Source organism: Mastigoproctus giganteus, chromosome 13, assembly GCF_048544385.1.
Source record: "Mastigoproctus giganteus isolate SK-2022 chromosome 13, ASM4854438v1, whole genome shotgun sequence".
NCBI classification, from domain to species: Eukaryota; Metazoa; Arthropoda; class Arachnida; order Uropygi; family Thelyphonidae; genus Mastigoproctus; species Mastigoproctus giganteus.
This window is the reverse complement of record NC_143587.1, coordinates 22,455,622-22,482,042: the sequence shown is the minus strand read 5'-3', so window position 1 is coordinate 22,482,042 and position 26,421 is coordinate 22,455,622. Positions and strand designations below refer to the sequence as shown.

Sequence of the window (26,421 nt, the reverse complement as noted above, 5' to 3'; positions counted from 1 at the left end):
TGCATTAAGAATCTGCAGGTAAATGAACCACTACGTGGCAGTGATCACAGTGTGCTGAAGTGGGATTTACTCAAAGAGGTAACTACCATTAGGGGTAAAGGGAAGGGCTATTGCTTTCGCAAAGGCGACTACGATGGACTGAGACAGTATTTAAATTCTATACAGTGGGACCAACTGATGATGTTACCAACAGCAAATTCAAAATGGGAAGCATTCAAAGAACTTATCTTGGAAGTTACTAGGCTTTACATACCAACTAAGAAATATTGTTCAAGGTTTAGGCCTAAGTGGATGTGAGATGAACTAATGAGATATATGGCAGAGAAGAAAAATGCATGAGATACATACAAATTAACACGTGACACAGAAGCCTATGATAGATACAAGTTGATCTGTAACCAAGTTACAAAGGAGGTTAGGCAGGCGAAGGCAGATTACGAGAAATCCTTGGCAAGGGATGCAAAGAAAAACAGCAAAGAGTTCTTTACTTATGTAAACTCTAGAAGGAAAGGGATGAATCAGATTGGTCCACTTGATATCGATGGTTCAACTGTTGATGATCCTGCTCAGGTAGCTAACAAACTAAATGAATATTTCGCATCGACATTCACACATGAGGAGTTATGCAGAGAGGGGAATGCCAGAGGTGTATTCAACTCTGGCAGTAAGCTAGAGAATCTTGTAATAACTGAGAGTAAAGTGGAGGAGAAATTGTTGAAGATAAATACAAGAAAGGCACCTGTGGTGGATGGGATCTATCCAGTTATATTAAAGGAAGCAGCAAAGGAAGTAAGTAAACCCTTAGCCATAATTATGAGAGCTTCCTTGGACTCAGGGGAAGTACCCATGGACTGGAGATGTGCAAATGTAACCCCAATTCACAAAGGAGGATCAAAGGGCGACACAAATAATTATAGACCTGTTAGTTTAACTTTTGTTCCTGGAAAATTTATGGAGGCACTGGTTTAAGAAGCACTGCAGGATCATCTAGACAAGACTTCAGTCATAGCTCAGACACAGCATGGTTTTGTTAAGGGGAAGTATTGCCTGACCAATTTGATTGGATACTATGATGCAGTCACAAAAGAACTGGATGCAGGGAATAACTTTGATATTATATACTTGGATCTTAGAAAGCTTTTGATACTGTTGCACATGGAAGACTGCTGCACAAATTGGAGCAGTGTGGCATTGGAGGCAAATTGCTGCTGTGTATAAAGGGGTGGTTGAGGGGGAGAAGACAGAGAGTGGTAATCAATGGACACTGCTCGTCGTGGACTAATGTTATTAGTGGAGTCCCTCAGGGTTCAGTATTGGGTCCATTATTGTTTTCTGTATTTATAAATGATATCGATGATGGTATATCAAGCTTAATGTCCAAGTTTGCCGACGATAGGAAGGTTGGCAGGGTTATCAAGGACACTACTGACACTATGCTACTGCAACAGGATCTGGAAAGGTTGAGCAGATGGGCTTCGAGGTGGCAAATGAAGTTTAACATTGACAAATGTAAAGTACTACATATGAGAAACAGCAACCCCAGAGCAACGTATCAACTCTGTGGCAAGTGTAAAGTGTAAAGTGTGTTTAGGGTCAAGCGGCACCAGGGGTTTCCCCCATCTCCGCGTAGTTTACATTGTGGGTGAACCAGTTGACTGGAAAAGCCAGAGATTTAAAAGTGTATGGACTTTGTATATATTTGATGCCTTGTACAGTTGTTCATCTCGTCATTTAGCCGCCAGATCCCTACTGAGGCCCGACGTTGTCCCACTTTAGCCCCGTGGAGGCAGACCAGGTACTCACTAGTATATAGTTCACTCTGGCAGGTCCTGCCACCTAATTTCCTAAGATTTCAGTGGCTAGGACCTTAAAAAAAAAATCGCGTACGCGTCGCGGGGAGCGCTAGAAGTCCTAAATGTTGGGCAAAATTAATTTAGATTGGTGATTTTAGATTGTGTGTGGCGTGTTCACGATAGAGTGGGGTGAAGGCTGAAGACTGGGGGGCAAATAGACAGAAATATGGAGCCGAAAGGGAAGGCAACTCCAGTTTACAGTGGGGCATGCCCATGCCCCACCAGAGGGAAGAAATAGGGTGGCAGGGTGGGGAGGGGACAGTTAGTGGTCATTCTCTACCACACTGACAGTGGTAGAGAATGAAAGGGACCTGGGGGTGGTTGTGCAGGCAGATATGAAGTTTTCTGAGCAGTGCCGATGGGCTGCAAGAGTAGCTCATGGTGTATTGTCGATGATATATAGGAATTTTTCTAGCAGGGATAAGATGATTATTCCATTGTATAAGGCAATGGTCAGACCACACCTAGAGTACTGTATACAGAGCTGGAGGCCTCATTTCAAGAAGGATGTAGAGATGCTGGAACGAGTACAGAGAAGGGCAACAAGATTAGTGAATGGAACAAAGGGGTGCTCTTACGAAGAAAGGCTTAAGTTTTGCAAATTACAGTGTCTGGAGACTAGGCACCGGCGAGGTGATCTGATAGAGGTGTATAAAGCCTTGAATGGTGTGAGCATGCTCAGTGCTGATGGGATTCTTCCTCTTGCTCAGAATAATCACCTGAGAGGGCATAAATTCAAATTGAGAAAAGACAGATGTAGGATAGACGTGAGGAAATTTGCCCTTAGCCAGCGGGTGGTTGGTTGGTGGAATAAACTTCCATCCCTTGTCGTGGAAGTTGATAGCCTAAATAAGTTTAAGGCTCAGCTGGACAGGTATTTCGAATGAACAGAGGGGTGAAGTGGAAGTGGTTATTTTTTATTTATTTATTATTTATTTATTTATTATTTTTTATTTTTATTTTTTTTTTGGCTGATGCTGCATAAGCTTGCTTTCTTGCATCAAATTCCTCTACTAATGCTAATGCTAATGCTAGTCTCCAGATGCTGCAACTTGTAGAACTTAAGGCTCTCCTGGTAAGAGCACCCCTTTGTTCCTCTCACCAATCTTGTTGCCCTTCTCTGTAATCGTTCTAGCAACTCTACATCCTTCCTAAAATGAGGCATCCAGACTTGTATGCAGTACTCAAGGTGTGGCCTGACCATTGCCTTATACAAGGGGATAAACACCTTATCCGTACTAGCAAAATTCCTTTATAATAACATTAACATAAATCCAGGAGCTATTCTGACAGCCTGTCTGCACCACTCAGAAAACTTCATATCTGACTGCAAAATTACCCCCAGGTCTTTTTCATTCTCCACTACCCTGAGTGTAGTACCACACGGTATGTTACTCTGGGATTACTGCTACCAATATGCAGCACATTGCATATGTCAATGTTAAATGTTTAATTTTAATTTTGTGCCTGTTATATAGATAGTGAGATTGAGGAAATTTATCTGATTGTTTTGTCCAATTTCAAGGGTGAATTTAAGTCTGTCGTGTATAATTAAAATTAAATACGAAAATTTTCAGGAAAAATACAAACACCGGTAAATACTTACATTTTGCTTCTCATCACCCCCTAAACACTAAAAATGCAGTTTTATATAATCAAATTCACAATGCACTAAAGTACAGTTCTTTACATACCGACCTTCACAACGAAATCCAATACCTTACTGACAAATTTATATCCAGAGGTTACCCCCACCAACTTATTTTAAACACAATCTCTATCGCTAAAAATAAAATTAAATCTAACAACCCAACCAAAGACAAAAATAAAACAAACATCCGCATAGTCCTCCCTTATCACAATGAACTAGCAGGGCAGTTCCGCCGCCTATTTAACGACACTGATATCTCCCTTGTTTTTTCCACCTACTACAATTTAGGATCCTCCTTCAGCACCTATAAAGACACACACAAATATCCTACAAACGACCTCAATAATATAATATACCTCATTAATTGTCAACCAAACTGTAACACATGTTACATCGGAAGTACCACTACCAAATTTGACTCATCAAAAACATCCAACGCCCGTGCATACTATCATTTCCATAGTCTCATGTCTAACCAATCTGTTACAGAACTTACAATTCATGCCCAGACTCACAACCACAACTCCCTCATGGACTCTGCCATTTCCATCATTAAACTAAAATCCAGCTACAGAATACTTCAATATGAAGCCCTAGCTATTGAATGGTACCGGCACCACTCTAACCTCAAAATTCTAAAATCCAACCCCCCCCCCTTCAATCTTTCCCCAATTTGGAACCTCTAGCGATTAAAGTTCCCACATGTCAAAAAAGTTATCACGAAAGTATAATTTTTTATTCTTAAATACCATGTGCGTTCTCTCTCCCACACATTGCCAACTGAAGACGTTTTTAACTAACGAAAGTCCTCGTAACGACTATTGGCTTCATCGTATTCATTTATTTAGTTTTTAATTATTCATTTACTTCAATGACAACCAAGAATTGGATGTGTACACTTCTGTTTCCTTGCGTCTATTTTAACTCAGTCAACACTTACCTACTTCCTCCCTTTTAATTTTTTCAATTTAACAATTCAACCTAAATATTAACGCGCTGCCTAAGTAAGCCATCGCAGATTAATTCAAGGTGAGTACCGCTTTTTAAGCTTTCGCTATCCTTTACTAGATCCTGTTGAGGTAACGTACTGTCATTAACTACCCTACCAATCTTATTGTCATCTGCAAACTTGGACATTAAGCTTGATATGCCTTCAATATCATTGATAAATACAGGAAACAATGTGCCCAACACTGTATCCTGGAGGACTCCACTAATCATAATAGTCCACAAAGGGCAGTGTCCATTGATTATCATTCTCTGTCTTCTCCCACTCAACCATCCCTTTATCCATAGCACCAACTGGCCCTTAATGCCATATTGCTCAAACTTGTACAGTAGTCTTCCATGCGCAATAGTATCAAAAGCTTTCTAAAAGTCATCTTTATGATAACAAAATTATTTTTTGCATCCAGTTCCTTTGTGACCACAGCAAAGTATCCAATCAAATTTGTCAGACAAGACTCCCTTAACAAATCCATTCAGTGTCTGAATTATTACTGCAGTCGTGTCTAGATGATACTGCAATGGATCTTTCACCAGTGACTCCATTATTTTCCCCTGAACAGAAGTTAAATGAACAGGTCTGTAATTACTTATGTCACTTTTCGATACCTTTTCATGAATTGGGGATACATTTGCACATCACTGGTCCATGGCAGGGTTGTTAATGACACTAAAGACAGTATGCTGCTGCAATAGACAATATGCTGCAGACACTTGTGCCTACTCTAGAAAAGTTAGGCAGATTGGCTGAGAAGTGGCAACTTCTCAGCCAATATTACACTGACATTACAATAACATTGACAAATGCAAAGTACTGCATATGAGTAGAAGTAACCCAAGAGAAATGTACCAACTGTGTGGTACTACACTCATGGAGGTGGAGAATGAAAAAGACCTGGGGGTATTTGTGCAGTCTTCACAATTATATGATATATAGGAATTTTGCTTGCAGAGACAAGGAGGTGATTATCCCTTTGTATAAGACAATGATCAGGCCACACCTTAAGTACTGCATACAGGTCTGGAGGCCTCATTTTAGGAAGGATGTAGAGTTGCTAGAACGAGTACAGAGAAAGATAACAAGATTAGTGAGAGAAACAAAGGGGTGCACTTACAAAGAAAGGCTTAAGTTCTGCAAGTTGCAGCATCTGGAGACTTGGCAGCTGCGTGGTGATCTGATTGAGGTATATAAGGCCTTGAATGGTTTGAGCAGTTTCAATGCTGATTATATACTTCCGCTTGCTCAGATTAAGAACCTGAGGGGGCATAGATTCAAATTCCTTGTAGAATAGATGTGCGGAAGTTTGCCTTTGGCTAACGGGTAGTTGATTGCTGGAACAGACTTCCATCTGTTGTTGTGGAAGTTGATAGCTTAAATAAATTTAAGGCTGAACTAGACAAACATTTGGAGTGACCAGATGGGCAAAATGGGAAAGTTTTTTTTTTTTGCATCATATGCCTCAACTAATGCTAATATGCAAGTATACATGCACCTATTCTTACTCTTAGTTACTCTAACACTGCTATGTATTTACTTGTTCCATGATAACTCCCAATCCTTGAAATCCCCAACACCTTGCTTTCCAGGCTTCTACTCATTATAATAGAAGAAGTGCAAGAATCACTTTCACCTCTGCCTGCGGCTACTGTTAATCTATTAATCTGTGACTTCCTCCAAGCAAGCAGTTTTTCTACTCACCTAACGCTTCCTCGATAGCATCAGCAAATATCCTTGCACCCATTCTCTTTAAATGTGTCCCATCTGAGAAACAATCTCAGATCATGCTGAAAATATTCTACCCCATGAGCCTTGCACAATCTCTCCAGTGCCGAATTGATTGAAAAGGCTCTCATCATATACTCCCTATCGTGTCTGGGCAAAATTGCAGACACTCAAATTTAACCCGACTCGCGACTTTTTTTCAACGGTGATCTGTACTTATTAAGCAGGTCCGCTGATCTCCTACACTTAATGTCATTTTTGCCAACGTATACAACAGTATTACCTTTTAAGATGATATTCTTGTAGATGTTATTAGAGATATTAAGATGATATCTGCTCAACAACATTACATTAATATTATTATTAATATCCATATGATGCAAGGAAACCTGAGGCTTATGCTGCACCAGGAAAAAAAAAAGTTCCCGAGTAACCCTGTGAGCGAGAGAGAGAGAGAGAGAGAGAGAGAGAGAGAGAGAGAGAGAGAGAGAGAGAGAGAGAGAGAGAGTCAAAAGTAGAAGGGAATCACCAAGAAAGAGAAGAATGATGATATCCAGCTCAGGACCCTGGGTGTGCCAAGCCCATACTCACCAGATACTAGTACCTACTCGAAAAAACAATCAACAAAAAAAAAAACACGATTGCATTTATCATTATTACAAACTTCGAGGCGAACCAGTTCCAATAAATCCCAAGTTTATGAAAAATATTTTTAACAACCCACTCTAATAAATTCACAACGATAACATCCATTAATAATCAAAAACTTTCAACTTCTTGGATTGATCTGGTGCGTAGCACAGTTGGTAGAATCTCCATCATTCCCACACCCAGGGAGAAATAATCACATAATAATAATGCACAGCAAACACAACACCAAAATTCAGAGAATAGTACAATACTTAGACACTCTGAAGCAGAACTTCCTCGCACTTAGCAAGAGACTATACCGATACAAAGAGATCGCGAAGAGAAAAACAAACACCCGTATCTTCGATGAAAACCAAAAACCTTCTACAGGAATAACAGACAAGAGGGAAAAGAAGGTAATGGACCACTCGAGCACAATGCTGTTAATTAAGAAAAACATAAAATCTAAGGAAGTGCGTCCAGTTAACACAGATGGATAATGCAATGTTGAGTCAGTTTGGTGCGACATAAGCACTGGGAAAGCAAAAATAAGAGTAGGAATGTTTTATAGGCCTAATGACTGTAATGTGTACAACGAACAATTGTACAGAAAAATAGAATGGGCCAGTAAATCAGATTGTGTTATAATGGGGGATTTTAACATCCCAGATATTGACTGGATCTTGTGGGTTGGTCACTCGCATACTAGCAAGACTTTTGTGGATTTATTGGATTTCTGCAGCAGCAGCAGCATGCTCGAGACGCAAACAGAGAGTGTAATACTCTTGATCTGGTTATCGGCAGTGATTATTCATGCATTAAGAATTTGCAGATAAATGAACCACTAGGTGGCAGTGATCACAGTGTACTGATGTGGGATTTACTTAAAGATATAATTACTATCAGGGGTAAAGAGAAGGGTTTTTGCTTCCATAAAGGTGACTAGAGTGGTCTCGGGCAGTTTTTAATTTCTGTACATTGGGACTAGCTGATGATGTTTCCAACAGCTAATTCTTAGTGGGAAGCATTCAAGGAACTAATCGTGGAAGCCACTAGGCTTTTCATGCCGATTAAGAAATATTGTTCAAGGTTTAGGCCTAAATGGATGTCAGAAGAAGTAATGAGACTCGTGGCAGAGAATAAAAATGCAACGGGATTCATATAAATTAGCAGGCGACACAGAAGCCTACGGCAGATATAAGCTAGTCTGCAATCAAGTCACAAAGGAGATTAGGCAAGCTAAGGTAGATTATGAGAAATCTTTGGCAAAATATGCAAAGAAAAACCGCAAAGATTTCTTTACTTATATAAACTGTAAAAGGAAGGGAAGAATCAGATTGGTCCACATGATATCAATGGTTCGACTTTAGATGATCATTCTCAGATAGCTGCCGAACTAAATGAGTATTTTGTATCTACATTCACACATGAGAAGTTATTAAGGGAGAAATTTTCTGTAAGTTTATCAAACTATAACAGGGTGCTTAATGATATTGTAATAACAGAGCAAAGTGGAGGAGAAACTGTTGAAGTTAACATAAGAAAGGCACTTGGGTGGATGGGATCTATCCAGTTATAATAAAGGAGGCGGCAGAGGATGTAAGCAAACCCTTAGCCTTAATTATGAGAGTATCCTTGGATTCAGGAAAAGTCCCCGCTAACTTTAGATGTGCAAATATATCCCCAATTCACAAAGGGGAATCTAAGGGTGATAAGAGTATTTACAGACCCGTTAGTTTAACTTCCGTTCCCGGGAAAATAATGGAATCACTGGTTAAAGATGCAGCGCAGGATCATCTAGATAAGACTGCAGTAGTTCGACTTTAGATGATCATTCTCAGATAGCTGCCGAACTAAATAATTCGGACACAGCATGGGTTTTTAAAGAAAATCTTGTCTGACAATTTTGATTGGATACTATGATGTGGGTACAAAGGAACTGGATGCAAAAAATAATTTTGATATCATATAGCTGGATTTCGGGAAAGCTTTTGACTCTGTTGCGAATGGAAGACCTACTGTACAAATTCGAGCAGTATGGTATTAAGGGTAATTTGTTACAATGGATAAAAGGGCGGTTGAGTGGGAGAAGAAAGAAAATGGTAATCAATGGACGCTGCTCTTCGTGGACTAATGTTATTAGTGGAGTCCTCAGGTTTTGGTGTTGGACCCACTGTTGTTTTGTATATTTATCAATGATATTGATGAAGGTATATCAGGCTTAATGTTGAAGTTTGCAGATGATACAAAGGGTGACAGGGATGATACAAATGTTGTTAATGACAGTAATGGCAGTGTGCTACTGCAACAGGATCTAGAAAATTTGGGCAGATGGTCTGAGAAGTGGCAACAGAAGTTTATTCTTAACTTCAGTTAAGAACAACGTTTCTCTGGGGTTATTCTTAACTTCAGTTTAGAATAATCCCAGAGAAACGTATCGTGTGGTACTACATTTAGGGTGGTAGAAAATCAATTGGCAGTAATTGTGCAGTGAGATATGTAATTTTCTGAGCATTGCAGACAGGGTGCCAGAGCAGGTCAATGATATACAGGAATTTTGCTAGTAGGGGAAAGGACAAGACGACCCCGCACAACAGACTGCACATAACCCTCGTCCACAAGGAAGAAATCTACCTATCTAAGAAATCTACCTATCGAAATAATGGTGCCCAACGCTGGCAACCTCCAGAAAACCAACAAAGAAAAGATCAGGAAGTGCATAGACCTAAGAAAGGGGGAGGAGGTCAAAGAGATGTGGCATATAGAACAAGTAGTGACCATCCTGATCACCGTACCGGCCACTGGCATGGCGCCAAAGAGCACACACAAGAACCTAGGAGCAGTAAGCCTCTCAGAGAACGTGTACATGAACACCAGAAAGACGCGAACACCTGTAGGATAGTCAGAGTGTTCCCTGACCAATAGTGATAATAATCATAATAAGTGCAACTGGACACAACTAAACATCACATGCACTTGGTACCAATACCCGTCAGTGGGAGGAAAAAATTGCAATAAGGAGAAAAAGTAATAAGAGGCATCAAGCAAACTTTGTTCTCTGATTAATGGTAACGCGTATTTGCAACAAAAAAAAAAAAAAAAAAAAAATTAAAGCACTTATTATAGCAAAGAGATTCATACATACAGGGAAAGACTAAGCTTTTATCATCACATAGCAGTAAAAAAAAAAAAAAAAAAAAAAAAAGATATTGATTTACGAGACTAGTTCTTTTGGCCCTGCCTCTGACTTTCATTTTAACATTGTTAAATTTTACTGCAATTTAGTTTTGTTCGGGTTATATTCAAATTATATACTGTGAGAATTATATTATGAAAATCAAATATATTGTAAAAAAAATAAGTATTTTTTTTTTTTTTTGCATTAGCATTGCTCATGTTATTATTTTGAAATATCAAAAATGTTTAGCGCCATATATTTTTCTGCGCTATCCCCCACCTTTTTTTTTTAGAACCAGCTGAGGATCACAAGAGTTGCAGAGCTAAAAGTTTTTTAAAGTTTATTATTAAGGAAAAACCTTAAGTAAGATCCGGTTTCTTATTAGCATTGTATGAAAAACGACACTACAGTACTATTATTCTTCAACTTTTCTAGAATGGTTTCTTAAAATGCTCTGATTTATCCGCCCTCTAACGGTACAAAACGTTACTAAACAACAATATAATTCTCTTACTGCTAGAGTACGAAAGCAAAACCAAATCAATGGAAATTATAAAGATGTCAGATTATCTCATAACTGCTTTCCATGATTACAGACATCTCATACATGAAATTAAAAGCCTAACTTCATGTTTTCAATCGATCTACAGACATTATTTATTTCTGTTGCTTATCAATTTTTTACTCTATGAAGCAATGCATTTTTAAAGTCGATGTACTATTACATCAGTAATCTTTAATGGTATTAAAATGTTCGCATTGAGAAAAATTCACCTTTTCAAAGAATAATAAAATAAAATTAAAAAGTTGGCAAGCCTATATACTCTAGAGATCATTCTAATCAAGTTCTTACAACCCGTCGGTAGCTCAGTTGGCAGAGCGGTGGACTGTAGAAGTAAAATGTAGACATCCATAGGTCGCTGGTTCAAATCCGGCCCGACGGATTTTTTTTTTTTTTTTTGTTTTTGTTTTTATTGTTTCAATAAAATATTTTATTGTGTTTTATTGTTCAATAATATTTTGTTTTTATTGTTTCAATCTCAGAATAAAACGAAACAAAATCATATTTAATATAAATGTATTTATATGAACTTCACCCAACTACAGAACCAAAAGGTTTCTGCATAAAAATCTCCTAAAATCTGGTGCACATTGAATAAAACAGTGGGGAACTTTAAACAACCATGCCAAACCCGGGTACTGGGGGGGGGGGGTAGAGAACTGGTTGTCTGGCTTCAGCCTTACACTGAATGATGGAAGTTATTCTGGTCTTTCCCTGAATTTAGAGGATAGACATTGTGGAGTTAATATATTGGCTACACAGTGGTGTAACTACAGTTGATGGCATCCAGGGCAAATAAAAAAAAATTGTGCCCTTTGAAAATTGGAATTTTTAAATTTTTTTAACCATAAAAATGGCGCCATCCAAATTAAACAAGGCACGTACTTCGAAGACATAGCATCATACTCATATCTGGCCATTTTACAGAGTTCAGTATTCATCACAATGTACCATGGTGGAGTTGAACTAATAGGTGCCGCTACATAACACATGTCCATGTTGCACAGAATTACACTATCAAAAGAAGACAAACAAAAAAACAGAGTAATTTTCTCTAAGTCAAAGCTCTAATCCTCATCCTCTACTCCATTATTTATCCCTTAATCTTCGGGCAAAGCGCACTCGTCTTTCCCCTCTCCACCCTAGAGAAGTGGGCGGTATGGTAGTTTTGCCACTGATGAAATAATCTATGTTTAGTATAATATGGTATATATGTTCAACAAACGTTAAATCAGCATGCGTGTATGACACGTCAATAAATATTCCTTCTGCATCAGTGAGTTTTTTATTTATTATTATTTTTTTTTTATTGTTTGCAGTTATTTTATTATGGGTTGAAGGCTGGGAAGACAGAAGATATTTGAACGTATTTTTAAAAATCATTTATAAAGCGATCTAAAAAGAAAGATTTTTTTTTTAGTTAAATTTTGAGAAAATTTACAGGAAATATAAATTTTCCTCTGAGCTCGAAATGGAAAATTTTGCGAAACAGAACATACCAGCAGTGCTGGATTAAAGCACGGGCTAACAGGGCAGCAGCCTGAGAAACCATTATTTCAGCCAGAAGCTGAAGATCAAGGGAGGGATTTTTTTTTACAAAACTTTACGCAGATATTTAGGATATGCAAAGGGACTCCAAAATAATTTCTGCTCGGGAATACCTCAGTCCGGCCCTGCACTCGACAAAAAATGTAGAAGGTAGTAATACGCATTTATATAACGTTAATATAAATTATATAAATGCGTAGTAATAAGCATTTATATAATTTATATTAACAACACGAACAACTTGACATGAACAACAACAAAAAAAAAAAAAAAAATGGAAGACATATGCCCAATTTCATATTCCTTTAAAAATTCTACAAAAATTTCTTAAAATTTCATTTTTCTTTTCAGTTTGCTTTCAGAACGAAATTTTATTATATCATAAATTTAAAATTATATTAATGTTAAAATTAAAATTAAATAAAAATAAAATATTAATAATCGGTTCACTTGTATTTCATTGGGCGTTGTATATAGAGGATGTCCCACCTTTCTAAAATTTCTAGTGAATTGGTGGTAAAAGCAATTCAGAGAAAATGTGGCACAGGTGGGGAAAGACCTAAAGACAAAAGGCGTGCCGGGGGGTGATTACGATAACAATCATTGTCTTTCCATCCGCCAACCAATCAACATTCGTGAAATAATATCTTTTAAAACAGGGCCTTAATTTAGGATCACCCCCCTCCCATCCTGCTGTCCTTTTCCTTATCATGCACCCGTGCTGCTGAACTCTAGGATTTGCCTGTATTAGGAAAAGCGTTTCTCCATTTTTCCTTTCTTTGCAGTACTGAATCGTGTAGGATATTCATTTTACCTTTATCCTTTGACTAACGTCATCATCAGCAGCAATTTTTAATCCACTGCAGGATGAAGGCCTCTCCAGCAACTTTCCAGTTCCTTCTGTTTTGTGCAATGGCCATCCATTTACTACCTACGACCTCGTGAATTTCATCTGTCCATCTCCGTCGTTGTCTTCCAGGTTTTCTTCTAGCTCCTCTTGGGTACCATTCTGTTATTTTCTTAGTCCATCTGTCATCGTGTCTTCGAGCTATGTGTCCTGCCCAAGACCATTTTAGTTCTCTAGTTTTGATAAGAATGTCCTTTACTTGAGTTTGCTGCCTAATCCATGTGTTTCTCTTCTTATCTAACAGTCTGATTCCCAATATAATTCGTTCCATTGTTCGCTGTGTAGTTCTCAGCTTCTCTTCCATTCTTTTGGTGAGTGCCCAAGTTTCACTTCCATAAGTCATGGTGGGGAGTATACATTGGTTCATTATTTTATGTTTCAGACAAATTGGGATATTGCTCCTCAGTATGTGACTATATTTCCTGAATGCTATCCATCCAAAATTTATTCTTCTCTTGACTTCCAGCCATTTAGCATTATCACAGCCAATGACTTGTCCCAGATAAACATATGACTCCACCTTTTCAATTACTGCTCCTTCAATCATTATATCCCTTTCTGTGGCAAACTTTTGTTTTAGCCATATTCATCTTTAGTCCAAAATCCTTACTAACATATAATTATGTATATACAGTATATACTTTTCACGTGTCGGTTCTGTGGAGTACGCACGTATATACACGTGTTGACTTCTTGTCGTGAGAACGTATATATACGTTTTGAAGTGGTTTCAAATTATATTCTCTGTTCATTTATGTGCGAATTATTTAGAAATGTTCAAGGAGTGTTCTGCCCTATCTTATCTGTGTTTCTAAGTAATTGTAGATACAATTTATAATTCTCGGATTTCTAATTTAGAAGTGGATGAAATTGAATCAGATATAATGTAATAAGGCTTTGGAATGAAGATACCTAGGATCTACGAACACCAATAGATGAGCCTGCAGTTAGTTAACATCCTATTCTAATGTCCAAAGATTTCCTACCAAAGATTCCCTTTTAAGATAGGTCTTAAAAGCACTTGTTCAGTTTTCGCTGTCGCATTTCTCACTTTTTGATCTTCTTATGGAATTTCTCTCTTTTAACAAATTTGCCAAAAAAAAATAATGTGTCCTGAGTCAATTGAACCAACTCTGAGTGACATTTCAAACTTTGGAAACGCATATGAATTTCAGAAAAAAACTTTTATTTATATATTTATTTTATTTTTGTTAATTTAACCCTTAAAGCATTTTTAAAAAACTTCCCACCCTTATATATTTTTAAAGTTAAATTGAAACATATATTTAAAGAAAATTTATTTTTATTTATATATTTATTTTTATTTATTGTGTGAAAACATAAAAAGCGATATGATGATTGTAAGAAGGAAGAACAGTTCATTAAAATTTCTGTATAACTTGGAGAGAAACTCATTTTTTTCCCCGAAAGATATCCCTAGAAGCCATTGAATACAGAAACTTTGCTAGCAGAGATAAGGAGGCTTTTATCCCATTGTACAAGGCAACGGTTAGGCTACATCTTTAGTAGTGCATACAGGTGTAGAGGCTTCATTTCAGGAAGGATGTAGATCTGCTGGAACGGGTGCAGAAAAGGACAACCAGATTGGTGAAGGGAACAAAAGTGTGCTCTTACCAAGAAAGGTTTCAGTTCTGCAAATTGCAGCGTCTGCACATTAAAACCTGCGAGATGATCTGATTGAGGTGTTTAAGGCATTGAATGGATTGAATAAGCTCATGGCATTTTTCCTCTTGCTCAGACTGCGCACGTGAGGGGGCATAAATTCAAATTGAGGAAGAATGGTTGCAGGTTAGACGTGTCGAAATTTTCTTTCAGCTAGCGAGGGTGGTTGATTACAGGAACAAACTTCCATCTGTAGTTGTGGAAGTGGGTAGTTTGAATAAATTCAAAGCAGATGGAGGAGATGGACGGTTGATATGAGAATTTATTTATTTTTGGCTGATGCTGTTTTATAAGCTTGCGTCATTTGCCATTATTGCGATTGCAATATTCAAAATGAGGAAGAATGTGCGTTCCGTCGGTAGCTCAGTTGGTAGAGCGGTGGACTGTAGTGGTTAGTTCACAGATATCCATAGGTCGCTGGTTCGACTCCGGCTCGACGGATTTTTTTTTATTTTACCCCAGGGGCTCACATCTGGTGAGTATGGGCTTGGCACATCCAAGGTCCTGAGCTGGATATCATCAATCTTCTCTTTCTTGGTGATTCCCTTCTGCTTCTCTCACCCTCTGGGTAACTCAGAATTTTTTTTTTTTTTTTTTTGTCTGGTGCAGCATAAGCCTCAGGCTTATGCTGCACCAGACAAAAAAAAAAAAAAAAACTGGGGAAATATGGCCAACCAAGCTGTGAGTAATGCGGTCAGCAATGCAGACATGGAGGTGATTGGTGTATCCAGATGCCTGATATGCCTTCTCCATTGTGTCCCACAGGTGCTCTATGGGATTGATATCAGGGAAGTTCCGAGGCCAATCGATATGCAGGAAGTCAGAATTGTGTTCCTCAAACCATTCCTGCACAACAAGTGCCCTATGGCTCGGCGCATTGTCATTTGGAAAACACCATCGCCATTCGGGAAAAAGTGTAACCTAGTGGGGTGTACACAGTCAGCAAGCAGTTTACGATAGTGGAGACCACTGATACGGTGTTCCACAGGGGTTCATGTTCCTGCCAATGAAACATGCCCCACACATACAACCGCCTCCACTGGCCTGCACTTTTGAAACCATGCATGATGGATCAAGAGCCTCGTGTTGTTGACGCCAAATCCATACACGACCGTCCAGGGTGTAGAGTAAATAACGTGACTCATCCGACCAGCACACCTCCTTCCAGTCTTCTAACATCCAACTTGCATGCTCTTTGCACCAGGCGAGTCTTTTTCGCCGATGGACCTTGGTTAGGAGAGGATGCCATAGGGGTTGTCTGCCCGTATAGCCCATACGTGCGAGCGTGCGACGCATGGTCATGCCAGATATTGTTCCGGGTTGGCCCATGTCGTAAAATAAAATAATATAATGATCAAATAAACAACGAGCACAAATATAAAAAAAGAAAACACAAGTCTCATTGATTACGCTATTACAACTCTCGTTCTTTTTAATTACGAATATTATAATAAAGAATAATTCTAACAGAAAACATACAAATCTCTTTGATTATATTACTACAACTCTCGTTGTCGTTAATTCCGTTAACTTATGATTCTCAATTCTCGAGTAAAAAACATGGAACGAAACAACAACCATCATATCAACCGCCAGAGGCGCTACGTGTCAAAAAAGTTGTCTGTTACATCCGGTGTCAGTATGTACGGTAAAACAATAATTTTTGTAAACAGGACCCGTCAGAGACTAATTACTGTAAACACCCAGAATTTTCCATCAACTAAACTGGTGTGCGAAATTTAAGGACCAGTCAGGTTTTCACATGTAGCTTCTCATAGGAGTGTCCTGGATATGGGAAAAGCATACCAAAGGAACCTCGTGGGGTACAGAAATGATGAAGAAAACAACAACGGAAACAAAACGGTACTTTAGAGGGACTTTATTCAAAAATGGCAACATAGCACTGGCTGCCATGATACAGATGCATCACTGCCAAAGATGGAACAAAGGGAAGAGGTGGTCCTCAGTAGGAGATATGGCCACCCCTAATGTCGACGCAGGCTTTGCACTGCCTGTCTATACTTAGAACAATGTTGTTGGGGTAAGATCGTCCATTCCTCTGTCAGCGCCATCTTCAGCTGGTGAACATTTTCTGGTGGGTATGGACGTACCGCTAGGCGTCTCCCCAGCGCATCCCATATGTGTTCGATGGGATTTAGACCAATGGAACGGGCAGGCCAATTCATTCGAACAATGTCCTCACTTTCCAAAAGCATATCAACAGTTACAGTGAGATTAGGTTAGGCGTTATTATTAATAAACACGAACTCGGAGCCAATGGCACCTCGGAACAGAAGCACATGGGGAAGGATTACCTCAGTACAGTAGCGTGTACCGGTTACAGTACCACCTTCCAGTATCTAGAGTTGTGTACGTCTATCCAAGATAACGCCTCCTCAGACGAGAGCACCTCGACCGGCATATCGATCCTTTTCAGTGATTTTTGCGGGGTGATACCGCGTGCCAACCTCTCGCAAGATTAGCTGACGTCCAGAATCGCTGCTGAGACTGAATCTACTCTCATCAGCAAAGAGTACCTTACCCCATTGCGCTGCTGTCCAGTCCTTCTGTTCGATGCACCACTGTAAACGGTGTCTCCGATGGGCAGGTGTTAAAAGGACACAGCGTACTGGCCGTCGGACAAACAGTCCACCTTTGTGGAGTCGGACAAACAGTCCACCTTTGTGGAGAGGCCATAGTAAACCGCGATATCCTGCGTCCTGTGCAGCTGGTTTGCAATGGATCCCGCTGTCTGGTGTCGGTTCTTCTTGGCCTGTAGGAGTATATAGCGGTCATCATTAGGCGTTGTTTTTCGTGGACGATTACCACTCGTCCTTCGACAGCTGTACCTGTCGTCCTGAAGGCCGACCACGCATGTGAGACGATGCTATGGGCGATACCAAACTATGCAGCCACACTCCTTGCACTTCGAACTTCCAATTATTTGTCATCCAGATGGTGTCTACTGGCCATTTCGTTGTCTGTAGCACTGTATGAAACCAACCGAACGTCTGTAATAATCGTTCTCACCATTCGGTAATTTGCACATAACTGCTGCTTTTATCTGTTTATGTGAGCCCTCTCATCACGATTCAGATTTTTGCATGTGCACCAGCTTTCTACTGAACAGCCACAGTTATGCAAATCGCCACAGGCTGTTTCGTTTGATTTTGTGGTTTTAACCTTTAGAAATAGTGTTGGTCCTTAAGTTTTGCACGCCAGTGTACATATGCTGCAAAAAAGAATATCAGTGAAATGCTATTTACACACAGCTACCTCTGGAGGGGAATATGGCTACCCTTCGTCAATCGCATTATATTAGTTACAAAGTAATTTTTTGTGAACAACAGCACATTCCAAACCAGTTTTCACTGGTTTGTGTTTAGACCAGAAAACGTTTTAAGATTACAGGAATTCTTTCAACAAAGACGTGATGAATTTTAAAACCAATAGCACAATTCGTAATATCGTTTACTTTGGTGACTTTTTTTACCATTAAGAGAAGGAGATAGTTCCCCTTTGCACTGAATGGCTTGCCTTCATTCTTTTTAATATATACTCAGTAATCACTGAATTATGACCACCTATCTAATACCGTGTTGGGCTACCATTCCCACAGGTAACAGCCGCTATTCATCTAGGCATTGATTCCACTAGATGTCTGAAATGTACGTTGGGATCTGCATTCATGCTGCCTGCGAGGCTTTCCACAGTGTCGGAATAGATGAGTTGTGTGTCCATACGCCTCAGTTCCTGCTCCAAAACATGCCACAGGTGTTCACTGGGTTTGAGGTCAGGCAAAGAATTTGGAGGCCCATCAAGATGGGTGATATCTGCACTGTGTTCCTCGACCCACTCGTGTACAGTGAGGGTCAGGTGACGCTGTGCATTATCGTCTTGGAAGATCTGGTTTCTGTCCGGAAAATATGCAACATGTCAGGGTGGACATAGTCTCCTTAGAACGGCTAGTAGACCTCACCAGTATATACATTAATACTATGTCAGGCCCGCTTTACAGAGATTTTGTATTCCATTACAGAGACATTACGTGGAGATAGGCAAAAGCCTAGGAGCCACTATAAACAGAGACCACATAAATACATACATACATAGAGACCCCACTAGTACAAACATAACACTTACAGACCTACAGTACACTAATACAGCTGGCTTTGGCATTTGCCTAGTACAGACGATACAGTGGCATATGGGGGAAATTCTGGAGACCACAAACAAGAACAAGAAACACACAAAAAATACCTCACCATTGAAACGTTGATCCATACGCACAAGGAGTCCTACTTCTTGCCAGAAAAACATGCCCCATATAAAGCAACCACTGTCACCTACCTGGACAGTGGGCACTATGCATGATGAGTGCATACTTATGTTTCTTGCGCCAAAAACAAAGGCGTCCACCGGCGTGTTGCACCAGGTATTTGGACTCATTCGACTGGCACACTCGTTTCCAGTTCTCCAACCAGTTTTTTGTTGACACCAAATCATTCGCCGTCGATGATAATCAGAGGTGAGATGGTGTTTTTTAGGTCGTTTGCTGTGAACCCTATGTCTGAGGGTGCAGTGCTTTGTCTTTAGGGACATTGCTCTTGTATTTGCTATATTGTATTGTGATATAAACTCTCACAGTGACTTGCCATTGAGCCTGTACGATGTGCTGCACCTTTTGCTCACCAGGAACATCCACCTTGTAGAATCCTTTACGATTCTGTCGGATGGAGGTTGTTTGACCTTATGTACCATTTTTTTTTTACACTTTAAACTAGTCGGCCGTGAGCAACTGGAAAGACGTGTCGTTTTCGATTGGAAGCATGCGTTTGCACACGTAGTACAATGGTATCATCACCATCCTCCCCACAACCGGTAGAAAAGGCTTGGGTTCAAATTCCGTCAATGACGCCAGAAACTTTTATGGGCTTTTTTCACTCCATGGCTGAGTTAGTCGGTCTCAGGCGTAGAGAGCAAGGTTTATCCCCCAGAACCCAGTGTTTTTCATCCAGCAAAGCAGGTAAATCGACCAGAGAACACATGCAACTTACAGACACAATACACATCGGTAGTTCATATTGCATTTCCAGGTGATCGTAATAATCTTCCTGACATGGTTCTTACCACTAGTTGGACATATCCCGCAAGTTGTCCTCCCATACAAAACGAAGCTCTTGGTACTTGGTTATAGGCACATCTGAAACGTAGGCATATTGTGCTGTCTATAATATGTCTGTAAATGCATGCATGTTCTGTGGCCGATTTATTTTGCTGGACAAAAAACCTGAGCTTCCTAGAGAAAAAACCAAAAATCACCTGGCTGCCAAGACTATTGCCTGAGACTGGCTAATTCATCCACCTTGAGAAGGCACATAAAAATTCCGTCATTGACAGGATTCAAACTCAGGTCTTTTCCACCCAGTGGGGAGGACAGTGGTGATACCAACTATCCACAAGGGCACAAGCCCACCCAATTAAATATGTGGGACATCATGCATTGGCCTGTTCAGTAACTGTATATAGTACCATTGAAAAGCTGGCAGATATGAGCAATTTAAGTTACCATATTACTGAGTTGGCTACACACTGCAACACCCCTGTGTAGAAATGGTCTATGAAGCTGGTGAAGGCTCAAAGTAGGTAACGGGTGATATAAGATTAACCACAGCCAGCAAATACTTCTGTTCTATTGTGACGGGTTCGCATTGACTGGCTTAACAGTAAATCAGCTTGAGGTAACATGTTGTACAACAGCAGCGATGTAGCACTGTGGTCTAGTTGACCTGCAGTACAATATAGTAGTATTAGTAGTATTAGTAACGGCCGCATGGTGCAAGAAAGCCTATGGCTTATGCTGCACCAGCCAAAAAAAAAAAAAAATCCGAACAAAACAATGATAAAAACAAAAAAATAAATAAATAAATAAATAACTAAATAATAATAATTAATAAATAAAAAAAATAAAATAAAAAATAAATAAAAAGGAAATTAAACCTATCACCCTATGCGCTTCCCTTACCCGAAAGTACTATCCAGATGACCTTTGAATTTCCCCAAACTGTCGGCCTCTACCACCTATGAAGGCAACTTATTCCAGTAATTTATAACTCGCTGGCTAAAATAGAACTTCCTGCAGTCCAATCTAAACATTTCCCCCCATAACTTGAATTTATGTCCTCTAGTTCTAGCATCATTTATAATCTTGAAAATTTTGTCCTCATTCATTTTACTGATGCCTCTCAGAGCCTTAAACACCTCAATCAAATCTCCTCTAAGGTGTCTAGTTTCCAAACTCTGCAACCCACATATTCGAAGTCTTTCTTCATAAGGACGCCCTTTTGCCGATCTCACCAGGCGAGTTACCCTTCTTTGCACCCTTTCAAGAAGCTCGATGTCTTTCTTCAGGTGCGGTCTCCATACTTGAACACAGTATTCCAAGTGTGGTCTAACATAAGCCTTATATAATGGGATTATCACGTCCCTATCTCTACTTGCAAAAGTTCGATAGATCATCGATAGGACACCATGGGCCTTCCTTGCAACCTGTTTACAATGCTCAGAGAATTTCATGTCTGACCGTATCGTAACACCCAAGTCCCTTTCCTCCAGTACTGGGTTTAGTTGAACTCCACCAAGTGAATAAGTTTTTTTGGGATTACTGTTTCCCAGGTGTAATACCTTACACTTTGTTGGATTAAAGCACAGCTGCTATTTTTCTGACCATTCCTGAAGTCTATCTAGGTCTCTCTGAAGAAGCTCAGCTTGACAGTGATCATTAACTACTCTCCCAATTTTAACATCATCTGCAAATTTAGACATCACGCCCTCTATCCCTTCATCAATGTCGTTTATAAAAATTAAAAACAACAGTGGTCCTAATACTGATCCTTGGGGAACCCCACTTCTTACATCAACCCAATCTGAGGAATAGCCATTTATCACAACCCTCTGCCTCCTGCCCTGAAGCCATCCTTCTATCCACCTAAGGATTTTTCCAGTGATTCCAACCTGTTCCAGCTTATAAAGCAACCGCTCATGTGGGACTGAGTCAAAAGCTTTGCTGAAATCTAAATAAACAATGTCGAAATTATTCCCTAAATCCAGCTCGTGAGTGACCCTTTCGAAATAGCGAACCAGATTTGTTAAACATGATTTTCCCTTTACGAAACCATGCTGAGTATCCTTGAGAATTTCAATTCGATCCAAATGATCCTGAATTCCACCCTTGATCATTGCCTCCATGATTTTCCCTACTACTGAAGTCAGACTGACAGGTCGATAATTTCCAACTTCACTTTTAGAGCCACCCTTATGTATGGGAGATACATTTGCACTTTTCCAATCCAAGGGAATCTCCCCAGAGTCTAATGATGCTCGCATAATTAGCCTCAATGGTTCAATGCACTCGCTAGCCACCTCTCTTAAGATTATAGGGTATATTCCATCAACTCCAGGAGCTTTACTGGTCTGTAGGCTCGAAAGTTTTTTCATTAAATAATCTTGCGAAATTTCAATATCATTAATTACATATTTTTTAACTTCGCTCCCACAATTTCCCTTTGCCACAAAAGGCTTTTCATTTGTGAATATCGATGCAAAATAACTGTTGAGTTCATCTGCAACGGCAGCTGGTGTATTTATTACTATCCCATTTCCCTTACGTAAAGGTCCGATCTGGTTTGTCCTGCTCTTCTTGGCATTTATATATGTGAAGAATTCTTTATCCCCCCTCTTTGCTCTGTTTGCTAGTGATTTCACATAAACTGCCTTTGCCTGTCGAACCTTTTCTGTGGCTCTATTACACATCACCTTGTAGCTGTTATAGGCTTCAGTACTTTTTATTGTTCTGTAACCTTTCCATGCCACCTTTTTCTGCTCAAGTAATGCGGCAACTTCACTAGTCATCCAACTTGGAACCCTCCTCGTGGAGTATTTTTTTAATGGTATATACGCATTCAAGGCATCTGTGATTAATGTTTTAAAAGCGTACCACAGTTCAATTGTATTCATTCTCTGCGCGATATCTACCCAGTTAATAGAGGCCATGTAGTACCTTAAGGCATCGTAATTTCCTTTTCTGAAATTAAAACCCATTCCTTTGCCTTTTACTTCTGCTACCTCTCTCGTCATCATCCACCGTAGAACTCCGTGATCACTTCCTGCTATTGGTTCCTCTACTGTCAGCCCTGTTATGTCATCTGATTCATGTGTGATGATGAGGTCTAGGATATTCTTTTCTCTAGTACTTTCCCTGACATGTTGATACAAATAACAGTCATCTAGTTGATTTAAAAATTTTGTTCCCCATGTCGAGTTTCCTTCCCATTTACTCCAATCAATTAGAGGCAAATTGAAATCACCCATAATAAGGCATTGATGCTTACTTGCCCATTCCATTTGCATGTAGAGGCTTTTGTCATAATCTTCACAATCACCTGGTCTGTAGATTACTCCTACTCGCATTATACCTTTCTTTCCAACTATCTCACACCATACAGACTCTATACTAGCATGTGAAACGTCTGAATCCGGGAAAGCTATCCTCGCACTCAGGCTGCTTCTGATAAGAAGCATTACCCCACCACCCCTTCTATCTAACCTATCCTTCCTAAATACATTATACAAGCCGTACTGAAACTCATCATCCCCAATTTCCGGGTGGCACCACGTCTCTGTAAGCCCTATTATGTCCGCGTTACTTGTTTTAACCAGCAGTTCGAATTCGCTCATTTTATTGATGACACTTCTAACGTTACTGTATAAACAATTAAGATTTACTGTTCTTGTATATTTAACAACCCTTGAAGTTTTTTAGGCTCTCTTCCCTGATATTAGCTACCCGCGCACGTGAAACGTCTTTGTCCCCAGAACATCTAGATAATACGTCCAGTTGGGGTAACAGATAAGAACTCTTAAGGTATGTGCATGAGTTACATTGACCAATAGGAACAGCAAGACCAATAACCACATACTCTATGTGCTGGACATTATCTCGTATATATTATGGCAATTGACAGCCATCACAGGTGCTCATGCTCACTGAAAGATAAGAATCTGCACTTGTGGGCATATCAGCATAACACTATCAACAAAATGTGGAACCCTGTCGCCTGGTCTGATGAATCTTGTTTCTGGCTCTAGCATGCTGAAGGCATAACCACAAAATGCAGCAAGCAACACAAGGCCAGGACACCTGGATGCACTGTTGGTGTTATTAGCATTAGTAGATGCATATGATGCAAGAAAGCATGCTTATACAGTATCAGCAAAAAAAAAAAAATCCCATTTCACACAACCATCTGTTCTAAAAGTTTGTCCACTTCCTTGAATTTATCAGTTATCTGCCATTGTGGAAGTTGATAACTTCCACAATGGCAGATGGAAGTTTGTTCCAGCAGTCAACTATCCTTTTTCTACAACTGTGCTTCCTCAATTTGAATTTACACCCCCTCAGGTAAGTAATCTGATAAAAGAATCCCATCAGCATTGAGCCTGCTGAACACATTCAAAGCTTTATATACCTCAATCAGATCACATTGCAGGTGCCTAGTTTCCAGATGCTGCAATTTGCAATTTGAAGTCTTTCTTGGTAAGAGCACCTCACCAACCTTGTTGCCTTCTCTGTACTCGTTCTAGCAACTCTACATCCTTCCTAAAATGAGGCCTCCAAACCTGTATGCAAGCAGTAGTCTAGGTATGGCCTGACCATTGCCTTATACAAAGGAATAATCACCTTCTCCCTACTAGCAAAATTCCTGTATATCATTGACAAGACCCGACGACCTGTTCTGGTAGCCTGTCTGCACAATTACTCCCAGGTCTTTTTCATTCTCTACCACCAAGTCTAGTACCACACAGTTGGTACATTTCTCTGGGGTCATTCTACCCATATGCAGTACTTTGCATTTGCCAATGTTAAACTTCAGTTGCCATTTCTCAGCCCATATTTTCTAGATCCTGTTGCAGTAACGTACTGTCATTAACAACCTTTGTATCATCTGTAAACTTGGACAACAAGCCTTATATACCTTCATCAATATCATTGATAAATATACAAAACAACAATGGGCCGAACACTGAACCTTGCAGAACTCCACTAATAGTCCATGAAGGGCAGTGTCCATTGATTACCACTGTCTTTTCCCACTCAACCAGTCTTTTACTCAATCATGGCAACTTTCCCTTAATGCCAAGCTTCTCCAGTTTGTAGTCTTCCAAGTGCAACAGTGTCAAAAGCTTTCCTGAAATCCAAGTATATTGTAATATTTTTTGCATCTAGTTCCCCTGTAATCACATCCTTTATGCCCTGCATCCTCTGATAACCATTGGTTGGTTGGTTATTTGGTTTTTAGGAGCATTAGCAACTAAGGCCATATTGCTCCGGGAATATGCAGTGGTCATTCTCTGACCTTTCCGCATCCTCCGTATTTGGTGGTGACGGGCTTGAACCCTGGTCTAATCAAGCGTGTGCTACGCACTGCTGCTCCTTCCCACCTGGCTACAGTATATATATATATATAAATAAAGGTATTAATAAGTAACTTTAGGTGTTTTAAATCAGGTGAAAGTGTTGAAGGAATCCAGTAAATTTCTTACCGACTGCATCTGAAGTAAAGATCATGGTCTTATGTTTGTATAGTGGCATTTAAATTATAATTGCTATTTTGCTAAATGCAAGAGGTCCATGCACAAAACTTGGGTATGCCAAAATATTAATCAGTGGATGTTCCGTGCTGATTGATGAGCAGTGGCAGGCCACAATATGTGTGGAGCTTGTTGAAAAAAAAGTTGAAAACATTCTATTGAAAAATAAAACCTGCAACAGTAGAAACTTATCTCAATGGTGCTAAAGGATAGCATGCTTCTCTGCAATACCTTCACTCCTGTTTCCAGTTTATTAGGCTAATCTGCAAAATGTGAGAGTATAATAGAGAAAGGTTAGAAACTGAGCTAACTGTCTGGAGCACAAATCCTAGAAGGGAATGTTGCTAAAGCAGGTGTACAAATGTTACTATGAAATTTATTGAGATATCTAAAAAGTCTTTTTAGATATCTCAATACTCAACTGAAGAGTTGCTTCAGTTGGCAATACCATTCTGGTAAATTTTTCATAAATTGAGGAATATTTGATTACACCAGACTACCCAAGGGAGTGCTAACGTACCAGGGGTGCATCAGAGGTGGGGGCCCTCTGAGTAAGCTGATTGCTTATTTATGATTGATCAGGCTAGAGGGCAAAACACCTTCCCTGCTTTTTATTTGAAGTTTTACTACTGTTATTTTCTTTTGTTGCTCTGTATTTACAACAGAAATGCAAGCTCCTTGTTGCATTCATGAGCACATTATTTATGACTGACCAGGTTATAGCCTAGAGTAAAACACTTTCCTTCTTCACGTTTAAGTTTTATTGCTTTCAGTCATTTCCTTTGTATTTTCAACATATTTGGTGGAATGCGGTTTTAGCACATTCATCTCAAAATTACTAAACATGGTGATTTAACACTTCTGCTAAGTGACTTTAAACAAGACATTGGGAAACTGGTATCATTTCACCATGCCCATCCATCACATTAAGCTTTTTTTTTTTATATATATATATGACAGGGTGGTGACAATGGGGATGAGTCTACAGGACCAAGGGGCCAGTGGGCAAAAAAGTTTGGGAATCTGGAGAA

The 26,421-nt window shown here is 39.6% G+C and overlaps 2 non-coding genes across 2 annotated transcripts; both read left to right on the top strand.

The window, feature by feature from the left end:
• The first annotated feature begins 10,896 nt into the window (after positions 1-10,896).
• On the top strand, positions 10,897-10,984 carry TRNAY-GUA (transfer RNA tyrosine (anticodon GUA)). Its single transcript is given in 2 exon segments — positions 10,897-10,933; positions 10,949-10,984. It is a non-coding gene; the product is annotated as a tRNA-Tyr (tRNA).
• Positions 10,985-15,092: 4,108 nt separating this feature from the next.
• On the top strand, positions 15,093-15,181 carry TRNAY-GUA (transfer RNA tyrosine (anticodon GUA)). Its single transcript is given in 2 exon segments — positions 15,093-15,129; positions 15,146-15,181. It is a non-coding gene; the product is annotated as a tRNA-Tyr (tRNA).
• The last annotated feature ends 11,240 nt before the right edge of the window (positions 15,182-26,421 follow it).